The following is a 5,640-nucleotide window of genomic DNA, read 5'->3' on the forward strand; positions in this document are numbered from 1 at the left end:
AAAAAAAAAAAAAAAAAAAAAAATCTTCATGTCCATTCATTTCTCTTGATTGTATATCTATTCACTCACCTACCATTTCATGTATGTGTGTGTGTATGTGTATCCGCCTTGGGAGCTGTTTCTGACTTCCTCTGGCTAAAAGACACAGACTACCTCAATTGCCAGTAGAGATATGCCCTGAGAATTTACTGGTTCCAAGCACAATGGGAAGAAACCAGAAAGTGCTTGGTATGGTCTACTGCCTTTGAGGGGAAGAAGTTGTCTCCTGCAGCTTCAGTGACTCCTCCTTCATTCATAAGTGTTGCTGGGAGCAGGCTGATCTGTCTGGGGGTGGGGGGGGGGCGAGAAGAGATGGCTTCCTCAACTGTTCTCCATCTTATTTTTTGAGGCGAGTCTCTCACTTCAATGAGCGAATACTAGTTCAGCTGGACAGGCTGGTCAGCAAGCTCCTGGGACCCTCTTGTCTCTACCTCCCCAGCCCTGATGTTTACAGTTGGAGAAATTGTGCTGAAGTTCTCCTGCTTGCATAGGAAACAATTTTACTATCTCCCCAGCCTCCCAAGAGGAATCCCGCCCCCAACCCACCCCCATCCCTTCCTTCCTTCCTTCTTCCCACTTCCCTACCTTCCTTCTCTCGTTCCCACTCCCACCCCCCAGTATCTCCTGTGATTCAGGATGACCTCTGACCTCTAGCTCACTCTGCAGCTGAGGATGTTCCTCATCTTAGTGTTTCTCCTGCTTTGGTTTCCCAGGTGCTGGAGGAACTTTTCTTTCTCCCAAGGACAGAGCAGAACTTAACAAGGAAAGGGCCTCTAGGTAACAATGTTTCCTCTTTGGTCAAGTCAGCGTTGAAGGCCCATTTTTTTGGATTCGGCCCATTTTTTTTGGATTCCGCAAAGGTTGATATAGTAAAGTGAGACACTGAGTGATTTAAGACAACTTCTTAGATGGGCTTGCACCTAAGCCCTGTCCTGAGCAGTCTTCTAGCATGGCTGCTCTCTGGTCAAGTTGCCTTCTTGGGTAATCCCATGGTAAAGTGCAGTTTAGCCAGGGCGAATTGTAACAAATTCCATTATTAGCAGAGTTCAGATTAATGAGATTTTCCTTTGCTTGAGTTTCAAGAGGCTAAAAGCCATTTAGTAACTTGATACCTTGTGTGCCTTTCATTATTAGAGCCAAAAAAAAAAAAAAAAGTAAAGGGGGGGAAAACCCAGCTCGGGCTTGGGTTAGCATAGGAAATTGAAAAGGCCCAAGGCCTCTGTTCCAGGTTGGGTCCAAGTTTTATGTCAGGCAAGTCATTTAAGCTTTGATGATTTTTTAATTTAAAAAATCCCCTTGCCAGTGCTTGAAAGAAAAAAGCTTCTGTTAGAACATGGTGAACACATGAAAGAGAAATGACCGGCTGGGTCAGGGGGAAGCCAAGGGACAGCCACCAGCCAGTCCCTTGTCTGAGTTCTATGCAAAGGAAGAAAGGAGGGGGTAGGGAAGAGGGATGGAGCCAGGAGGGGAGGAGGGAGAAGGGGAGAAGGCAGGAGTAGAGGAGGAAGCAGAGAAGAGGGGAGGAGGGAGGAGAGAAAAGTAAATACAAACTTTTAAACTTTATAATATTTTTCTCTGAACCACAGTCTCAAAAGTTTTTCCTTGTGTTCTCTGTCTGGCAACCTTTTAGATTAAGTTGGATCAGTCCCAGGGACCGAATAGCAAAATTAATTCATGAACCAGGGCTTCCAGAAGGGGCTCTTTCCCTGCTTCCATTTTGTTTAGTCATTTTTATAGCCCTTTCCTTCTTCGGAGTAATTTGGATTTGATTGCTTTTTCGTGAAATTCTAATGTCAAGACTCCGTCTAATTTCTGTTTTATGAAGAAAACTGGAAACTATACAAAGGAATGAATTGAGACTCGGAGTCAAATAAAATCTGTAATGCGATAACTCCATCAACTCTGCCTGGAAAGATCTCGTATTTCAATTAGATCCCCAAGACATGTTCTTACATAAACTGACAGCTTCTGATTGACAGCCCTCATCTTCCCAGAAAACACAATCGGAGAGGACAAGGTACTGAGCCAGGTTCCTTGAGGCTGCCAAGAAACATGGGGGTGCTTCTGGTCTCCCTGAGTTCATCCTGTCCACATAGCCTTGCCCCTGCCTGTCACAAGAATTACAAACACATTAAAAACTCTCACCCCCCAAAAAAGTATTTCAAATTTAAAGTAATAATAATAACTTAGCATTTAAACCGTACTTTCTATCTTCAAAGCACCCTATAAACATCGTTTCCAATTCTCCAGGCATGCGGTGGTCTTTGATGTAGAGAGGAGTGTGGCTCACAGTGGGAAAGATAAGGCTGTATCCAGCAGAACTGGGTCCAATTAGCTAATTGTAACACTTTCATTTCTCTCTCCACCTCCCAGTTCAGCTTCATTTTTTTTCTCCCCACTACCGCTTGTTCTCATTGAGAGCCCTCATAGGGTCACCTACTCTGGCCCATTACTGTTAACAAAGCTCCCACCGAAGCCTGTCCCAGAGGCACAGGTGTTGCATTCCATCCATTGCGAAGGAATGTTAGAAGTCCAAACGCATTATCACTGGGTCTACTTCATTCTCACCATTTGCCTTTCTAGTTGTCCAATGGCGTGAGAGGTCCAGTTATTTATGAAATTTCTCTGGGTTTTATTGGTCCTTATGCAAAGAATTTTGTGATCCCTTGAAGGTAGGCAATTGTCTTATTTAATTGTCCTTATGCAATTTGTCTCTGAAAATTGGATCTGTTCTTGAAGACCAAGGAAGCTCTGGTTCACTTAACTTGAGAACCTTAACATATTAGAGTTGATATTGATCCCCATGGATAATGGCCAATGGCTGGGGTTGTGGCTCAGTGGGTGGGGTGCTCAACTAACACACTCAAAGTCCTGGGTTCCACCCCCAGCACGACACAAAGTGACCATGGTGGCACATGTTTCTCTTTCCAGCATCAGGAGGCAAAAGGAGAACCTAAGTTAGGTTCTCTGAAAGAGCAGCAAGTCCTCACAACAAGTCAACAATCTCTCTAACCTTCGGGGAGTTGTAAAAATGGTCACAAGCGTTTGCAGATCACTGTGCTGCCATGTGTGGGCCATCAAGGATGGTCAGGAAGAATGCAGTGAAAGGAAATACATGGGGGTTCGGGGCTGGGGAGATGGCTCAGTGGTATCTGAGTTCAATTCCCACCAACCACATGGTGGCTCACAACCATCTGTAATGGGATCTGATACCCTCTTCTGTCATGTAGGCAGGCATACATGCAAATAGAGAACTCATATACATAAATAAAAAATGAAATAGAAAGAAGGGAAACATACAGTCTGCTGAACAGAGTGTGTGGTCTCCTCACACTTGATGACATGAATCTACATAGCCTCTCATGAGTGGAGGTCTGGGAAACTCATCTACCCACCATACATCTCATAGTGCCTGGTGTGTTCCAGGTACTGTACTAGGCTCAGAGGATGTGCTGCAGAACAAATAAAACGGTTCCCACACAATCCACCATTCTAGCGGGAAAGGACTGTACAAAGATACATTACAGGGTAATCTGTTTCTTAGGTTAACAAGAGGAAAAAAAGCAGTGTGCTACGTGGAAAAGACATTTTGGAAAAGAGTTTAGTCATTTTCATGTAAATATATTGTAATTATGTGAAAGTCCCATCCCTTTAGTTAATGACAACTTGCAGCTACACTAAAACTTGTATCTGAATGATTTCAGCACCATTATTTATAATTGCCCCCACAAACATTCTTCATCTAGTGGATGGATAAACAAATTGTGGTATGTCCATACAATGGAATATTATACAGCAGAAGAAAGGAATGGACCACTGATTCCTGGAGACAACATGGATGACCCTACATGCATTATGCTAACTGAAAGAGCTATGTACCTTTACATGACATTCTGGAAAGGAAAGTTAAAAGGCTAGAAAATAGATTAGTCATGCCAGGAAGCCAAGTTGAAAGGACTGCTGGCAAACTCAAAGGAAGGGAAATTTCACAGAGGTTACATTGATGGACTTGAACCAAATCTTGATTGTGATGCAAATTAATGTAACTCATAGACTTCTACATCAGAGTGGTAGGTTTTACTATATATAAAAATCTATCTTAATAAGGGCAATGAAGGATAAACAAGGTAAGAAAGTATATAAAGTAAAAAATAATGCTAGCATATGCTTACAAAAACCTAGATAAAGATCTCATGTGCCAAAGTGCTGACAGAAGTTATCTAGGTTGGAGAAAAGGGGAGCTCTGTTTCCTAAATTATGCATTTCTTTGATGTTTGAATATTCTGTAAGACGTGTTAATTTCAAATTTAGATGAAGAAATCTGATTATTGCACAAAATCTAACCGTCAGTGTTGATCAGGTTGCTGTGGAGGGACACAAGTTATGAGAGACAGTCAGGCTCTGTGATTCTTCATTCTGGCTTCAAGTCGGTCTTTATCCCTTCAATCTGGTCAATCTACAGTGTGACTCCAATAGAGACACCTCTGTAGAGTGGCCTGTGAGCCCCCATCTAGCTGACAGCCCCACTTGGGTGATGCTGAGGGGAGCTGCTTCTCCAGGTCCAAGGGGACTGGTTTTCTAGACTTGGGCAAGGTGAGGCTCCAGCCTCTAGGGCTCTTGTCTTTCTGCCAAAGGCAAAAACTGCCTGTGGCCTAAGGCGATCGACACCTTTGATGGCCACGGCTTGTGTTTACTGGATGCTTGCTTTGGGCCTCTTTCTTGCTGGGGGCTTATTACTTCATGCTATTTTGTGTTCCTTTCCCCATCAAATGTCTGTTTAGTAGAAGCAATAGTCTAAGCACTCGGTGACCTGTGTGTATGTGGGGGTGTGTGGGGGGGAGGGTGAGTGCAGAGCCCAGACCTTGCCTTCATGGGAAGGAGATTCATGAGTAGGAGACTCAGGTGTTGAAGGACACTAAATTGATGTTCTCCATGGCGGGAGGGACATTGTGCTTTAGGTGCAGTGGGCTTAAAGGCCTCTCTGAAAGGAAGACATGACTATGACCGTGAGGGTGAGAGAGTGTTTTAGCTTGCGCTTGATGCTGTTATAAAAAATATGATTGGGTTGGAGAGATGGCTCAGAGATTAAGAACACTGGCTGCTCTTCCAGAGGTCATGGGTTCAATTCCCAGCAACCACATGGTGGCTTGCAACTATCTGTAATGGGAGCTGATGCTCTCTTCTGGTGTGTCTGAAGACAGTGACAGTGTACTCATGTACATTAAATAAATGAATAAATAAATAAATAAATACATAAAATATGATTAAAGCAACTTGGGGAAAGGGTTTGTTTTAATTTAAAGCTCTCAAGTCTCTGTAGCCGGGCAGTGGTGGTGGCTCACGCCTTTAATCCCAGCACTTGAGAGGCAGAGGCAGGCAGATTTCTGAGTTCAAGGCCAGCCTGGTCTACAGAGTGAGTTCCAGGACATCCAGGGCTACACAGAGAAACCTTGTCTTGAAAAAACAAACAAACAAACAAACAAACAAACAAAAAAGCTCTCAGGTCACACTCCATCAAGAATTCCTTGTCAGGGCAGAAACCCAATGCTGGGAATGGGAGGCAGCAGCTGATGCAGAGGCCATGGAAGAATGCTGCTTACT

The sequence above is a fragment of the Mastomys coucha genome, unplaced genomic scaffold (genome assembly GCF_008632895.1).
Source record: "Mastomys coucha isolate ucsf_1 unplaced genomic scaffold, UCSF_Mcou_1 pScaffold22, whole genome shotgun sequence".
Taxonomy (NCBI): Eukaryota; Metazoa; Chordata; class Mammalia; order Rodentia; family Muridae; genus Mastomys; species Mastomys coucha.